A 6,704-nucleotide genomic window follows, 5' to 3' on the forward strand; every position below is an offset into this window, starting at 1 on the left:
ATCAGTTGGTCAATCTTATGGGACAATGCATCTACCTTGCTAGACAGGTCCATACAATGACTTAGTTCACAAATGGTCCCTTTTCTTTGAGAACTCGAGGGTGCTTGACGAGAACAGGAAGCATGGTGGAGGGAGTTTTCATTGAGATTTTCAAATAATGCCATGCTTCATGCTCATTTTGAAGCATGAAAGTCCTCCCGCATGCGGCATCGATCATTTGACGGTTTCGTTCAGTCAATCCGTCATAGAAACATTGCATTAGCTGCCATTTAGGTATTTGATGATGTGGGCATTTACGAATTAGGTCCCGAAATCTCTTTCAGGTTTCATGAAATTTTTCTCCCTCAGTTTGAGATAAGCTTGTGATGGCACTTCTAAACTAGTTCGTTCTTCCTATGGGAAAGTATTTTTTAAGAAATTCTTGTTGCATTTGATCCCAGGAATGAATCGAATTGGCCTCTAAAGAATTCAGCCATTGCTTGGCTCTATCTTTAAGGGAGAAGGGGAATAATCTAAGTTTCAGAGCATCATCAGTGAAGTTCTGAATCTTAACAGTGGTGCAAATCTCAAGAAATTTATCTAGGTGTTTATATGGGTCTTCGTTGGTGAGCCTATAAAAAGATGGGAGCATTTGGATCACACTAAACTTTATTTCATATTGTACAGCTGCTACCTCAGGTAATCGAATGCAAGATGGAAAAGTATAAATGGTGGGAGTAAAGTACTCCCTCAGAAGTTTGGGTTGTTCTTCAGCCATCTCAGGAGGTGGGGATGATTCTAATGTTTTGATCTCACCTCGAATATTCCTAAGGGTCCGTTCTATTTCAGGGTCAAAAGGTAATAGGTCACGCACTCTAAAACGACTTCCTTGCATAAACTAGTACTTGATCAGTCAAGCATGCAATAAAAGAAAAACACATCAAATCCTTGTATTTGCCCTAAAATCACTAAACAACTCCTAACTGGTTTGAAGAGGGCACCTGTTGCCCAAAGTGACAACCCAAAAGGGGGGATGAATTGGGTTTTAATTAAATATTAATCAATTAAAATATGATGAGTAATTAACTAAATCTATTGCAAGCGAATTAGTTAGATTACTAGATGCAGTGAGTGAAGAGAGTGAAAGAGACACGATGCAATACAAACACAAAAGATTTATAGTGGTTCGGAGCCAACTCTTGCTCCTACGTCCACAAGCCACACTTGGGAGTTCACTATAATCCCTAGGATTACAGCCGGTTGTTTTACAAGCTCACAATCCAACTTATTGTTTTCACGAGGTCACAACGAACTCGGTCGGTTTTGGCAGGCTCACCGACTAGAACCACCCAATTATTTTTTCGGGTTCACAATCAAACCCAGTTGGTTTTTTCTGGTTCACCAACCACAACCTTACACCGTTGGTTTTATCTTTGGCTCACCAACAAACCTTACAATCCTTGATTCAATCCTCTAATTGAATCAAGTAAAAAAAAAACAAAGTTTAAGAATTCACAAAGAAAGCTTCTTAAAAGCAAGTGTGAGAACAATATAAGCAAAGTAGAGTTAGAAGCCCTCAAACAGATTTTAGATGAGGAAGTGGGGGCTTCTCAATTTCTGAGTCTCCTCTTGAAAGCACCGAAAGTTGGAGGATAGTAGTAGAGCCTTGAATGCGAAGGAAGCACTTTTCGGTTTGAGTTGAATGCACTTCTTCCTTCTTTTTCTTGGATTTACTCTACGAAAGTTCTTGGTGGTTGAAATGCTTTAATGCTCAAATAGAATAGCTCTCTTGTTATCTACTACTGTTCATTCTAGCTATTTAAGTAGTTTCTTTTAAAAACTAGCCGTTAAAGAGAGATTTGGAGCCGTTGGGATCGGAGTCGACTCGTGCGATCTGGGGTCGACTCGGCTGTTACTGGAGTCGACTCGCGCTTTACTGGAGACGACTCGCCCACTGTTCAGGATTTGAATTAAAGTACTTGTCTCGTCCTGGAGTCGACTCGGACCAAAACTGAAGTCGACTCGCCAACATCTGGAGATGACTCGGGCACTTAGGGGTCGGCTCGTTCTCAGGGTTCCAGAAACCCATCTTTCTATTTTTCTTCCTCGAGTCGACTCTGGTTTTCTTGGAGTCGACTCGGCTGTCTTGAGAGGCGACTTGAGATCTTCGGGAGATGTCTCGTTCTCAGAGACCGAAAAACCAATTCTCTGTCTTTTGAACTGATCTGCCTCGGAGTCGACTCGGGCCTTGTTGGAGTCGACTCGGCTGACTTGGGGGTCGACTCTGGAACACTTGGAGTCGACTCGTTCATAGAGTCTCCGAGATTGGTTCTATGCCTTTCAGACTGCTTTCCTCTGAGAGTTGACTCGGACAAACTGGGAGTCGACTCGCCAAGCGTCGGAGTCGACTCGCAATCTTCTGGAGTCGACTCAGTAACAGAGTCTAAAATCCATCGTTCTGTCTTTCTGTCTGTTATCCTTTGGAGTCGACTCGGGACCATCGAGAGTCAACTCGGCAAGCATCGGAGTCGACTCTCAACCTTATGGAGTCGACTCGTTAACAGGGTCTAAAATCCATCATTCTGTCTTTTTGTCTATTCTCAGTCGGAGTCGACTCGAAGAGTTCCAGAGTCGACTCGAGCTTGTGCCAGAAATGTTAAACCACCCGGAGTCGACTCGCAAAGTTCCGGAGTCGACTCGTGATGCAGACTTTGGTTCAAATTGAGTCCAACACTTAGCCAAATTACTTTGAACCAAAGCTCGAGGCACTTAAATAGAAATTCACACATATTTGCCTGAAACACTAGATTTAATTCATTAGTATAACATAAAATATACTCAAATACTTTGAGCTCATCAAAATCAATTAGGGGTTTACTCATCCACTCCACAATCTCCTTCTTTTTGATGATGACAAAAAATTGAGTATTTGTAAAGTGAATTGCTCATTCAAGAAGTAATTTGTAGTAAGTTTCGGAATGAATTCAAATGTCTAGTCATTTAGTGTATCCAAAAATTGAAAGGTATGAATCAGTAAACTCTGAAATTAAAGCTCCCTCTTTCATTTGAAATTATATAAGCCTTCAAATCATGCAATCAATTATTTGGCTTATAACTTTATAATGAATTTGCTTTCTTCAGATTCTCCCCCTCAACATGTGCATTTAATTTTGTTTGAACTTTATTCAAGTTTTCTAAATTTTTTTTTAATGTTTTAAACTTGAGCTTAAGTTCTTAAGTATAGAAGGGAAAATTTCTTCAATATGATTCAACTAATCTCCGAATATCCATATTTTGCTTAAAGGTTTTCTTATTTAGTGATTCCCTTTATTTACAATATATCATAGGTTCTCCCTCTTTTTGTCATCATAGCAAAAAGGTGGAATATCAATGAATCAATGTAGACAATGCTCATAACACAATACTCATAACACAGAAAGCACAATGTACACAAGTTTTTAGAAAAAGACTTCAATTCATTGCAAGTATTACAAATTTTGAGTACAATGATTGAAAGTCCAAAAGGACTTTAAATAATAATAAAACAAAATACAAGTCTAAGGACATCTAGAAGAAGAAGATGAAGCTCCCAAATTTCTTCGCTGACACTGCAAAACCAAACTAACTACTTCAGAGAGATTCCCTAGTTGCACAATTATTTCTAAAGCAGTTCTAGCTTGAGTCTGGGTCAGTTGGGTTACGCTTTCATTGATTGTATCAAGCTTATCTATCACTACATTTGCAAGCCTTTCTGCTCCTTAATTTAGCCTTAGCAGCTCAGATTTTATAGAATCTTGCATTTGCTTCGTGTCTTCCTTAATAGCTGTGAGGCTCAAGTACTGACCCTGAACTAGACTTCTTAGACTGGACAGCTCCTCCTTGACTTCATCTACCATGATAGACACTGCTGCTGTGGAGGGAGTCAACTTAGTGGAGAGTGTACTGGAGGTACCTCTGAGTTCCCTCACAATGTCATCCGTCAATTCTCGGAGCTGCTCAGGACTAATTCTGACCTCTAGAGGCTGCTGAGGTGTGGCACTATGGATGAAGGTCCAGCAGAGGACGAGGGCCCGGCAGTGGATGAGGGACCAGCTGTGGATGGGAAGGTGGAAGGATCTGTGGAGATGTCCTGGTCATGGTCAGAGGTAGGAGAGTGATGAGCAGTGGGGTCAGATAGTATGGATGTAGAGGACTTTCTAACCCATGTACCCTCCACCTTGCGGAAATCCATTCGGTGGAGAGTCCCCTTACCCATATGGTCTGTGTATCGAAAAGAGCAAGAGGGTTCCCCCTCAGGGATAGGAACCTCTAACTCCCTAAAGATCAAGGTGAAGAGCATACCATAGGGGAGACTCAATCTAGGCTTATCTAGGGGTTCACTAATGTAACTGTAAATGAGTTTTGGGAAGTTAAAAGGAATTACATGTAGGATATTGAACATTAAGGCTAAGTCTTTTTCGGAAATGAAATCAAATCTACCAATTTTGAAAAAGAGGGTGCGAGAGATAATACTTAGGAGGCGCATTTCAGCGGAGAGCTGATTTGCAAAAACCTCCTCAATAGGCGATTGGGGTACTCTCCCTAGGATGGCCGTAAGGGCCTCAGACCTATCAGTGGGATGTGTGAGAGCTATCCCCTCACGAGAGAGGTGGAGGACTCGAGCAATGAGATTCTCCGAGATTGAAATAGGGACATTGGCTACATTCCCTTGAATACCACCGCCACCCCGTGTGACGGTGCCATAGAATTCCCTGACTAACCCAGGGTATGTAGGAAGGTCAAGGGAACAAAAATATTCTAAACCTTGGGCCCTAAGATGATGCCCTAATGTGAACCCTTCACGGGAGAGGAAGTCAAAATCGACTTTCCTCCCGGTGGAGACAACCCTCCCGGCGCACGAACGCGAGGGAATCGACCTAGGCGGAGAGGGAACCGGAGGTGGTGGCCTCACGGGTTCATTCTGCTCCTTGGACCATCTTTTGGCGCCACTCGCTGTGAGAGGTCTTTTTCGACTAGGGACAACGGCTTTTCTAGGCATCTTGACCTATCAAGGATGGAGAGACGTGAAAAAGGAAGGAAAAAATGGAGAAAAAAAAAACAAAGAAGGGAGTCGGAGACGACCGTGGGAGACGACTCTAGGGTTTTTGGAACAGTGACGGCCGAAAATAGGTTTTGGAAAAAATTGGTTCGTTTAGGGTTAAAAGACGGATTTCCGACCTCGAGTCGACTCCGGAAAATTCGCGAGTCGACTCTTAGATTCATTCGAGTCGACTCGAACTCTGGCACATAACTAAAATCTCAGTTAATTTCGTGCCAAAAGAGAGAGATATGGAAATCTTTAGAACTTAAGGAATGATTTGAAGATCACAGACGTAAAATCCTATATCCAACATAATCATCAAAATCAATGAATTAGAGAAGAGTATCACAGGAATGGATCAATCACTCCTAACCCTCTTCTAAAAATATAAAATCGATCTTCACTCAAGGGTTTTGTGAAGATATCAGCAAGTTGATCATCAGTACATATAAATTCAAGCATCACATCACCATTTAACACATGATCTCTTATGAAGTGATGTCTTATCTCAATGTATTTTAGTTCTTGAGTGTTGAATTGAATTTTTAGTTAGATTTATAGCACTTGTGTTATCACAGTTTATGAAAATCTTATCTTGTTTAATGCCATAATCTTTAAGTTGTTGCTTGATCCACAAAATTTGAGCACAACAACTTTCGGCAGCAACATATTCGGCTGCCGCCGTAGATAGCGCAACCGAGTTTTGTTTCTTGCTAAACCATGAGATTAAGTTCTCTCCTAAAAATTAACATGACCCGCTGGTGCTTTTTCTATCAAGTTTACAACCAGCGAAGTCGGAATCAGTGTACCCTATTAAGTTTATGCTTGATTCTTTAGAGTACCATAAACCTATGTCTTTTGTTTCTAATAAATATTTAAAAATTCTCTTAACTGCAATTAGGTGTGATTCCTTAGGATTAGATTGATACCTAGCACATATGCATACACTAAACATGATATCAGGTCTACTTGCTGTAAGATATAATAATGATCCGATCATACTTGTATACAGCTTTTGATCTACTGACTTACCTGATTCATCTTTATCTAGTTTGCATGATGTGCTCATAGGAGTGCCAATTGACTTGTTTCCATCCATATCAAATTTCTTTAGCATTTTCTTGATGTACATAGCATGATTGATGAAAATTCCTTGCTTAGATTGTTTGATTTGAAGTTCGAGGAAATAGTTCAATTCTTCCATCATGCTCATCTCAAATTCACTCTGCATTAATTCAGCAAATTCTTCGCAAAGACGATTATTAGTAGCACCGAAAATAATATCATCTACATAAATCTGCACTACTAACATATCTTTGTTTTTCTTTTTCAAAAATAAGGTTGTGTCAACATTCCCTCTAGAAAATTCATGGTTTAATAGAAATTTGCTAAGTCTTTCATACCATGCTCTAGGGACTTGTTTTAGACCATAAAGTGCTTTACTTAATTTGTAAACATGGTTGGTGTTGGGAACCTGCCCATGCCGCAGAAAATTTACAAAAATTCAGATGGCAGCGGAAGAGGCATAAGCGGGATCAATCGTTCATCACATGAACGTTGTTCAAAGACCGTTCGTAGATAGATTAGAATTAAAACTTTTAAAACAATTATGAAGATTAGATCTTCATCTTGTGCGGGTAGATGA

General features: G+C 40.4%; 1 non-coding gene across 1 annotated transcript; it reads left to right on the forward strand.

Annotated features, from left to right (window-relative positions):
- Positions 1–275: 275 nt before the first annotated feature.
- On the forward strand, positions 276–381 carry LOC149753705 (small nucleolar RNA R71). Its single transcript, XR_016409325.1, has one exon. It is a non-coding gene; the product is annotated as a small nucleolar RNA R71 (small nucleolar RNA).
- Positions 382–6,704: the final 6,323 nt, after the last annotated feature.

This window comes from Phoenix dactylifera, chromosome 4 (assembly GCF_051530095.1).
Source record: "Phoenix dactylifera cultivar Ajwa chromosome 4, Ajwa_hap1_PhDact_Kaust_v1.1, whole genome shotgun sequence".
Classification (NCBI taxonomy): domain Eukaryota; kingdom Viridiplantae; phylum Streptophyta; class Magnoliopsida; order Arecales; family Arecaceae; genus Phoenix; species Phoenix dactylifera.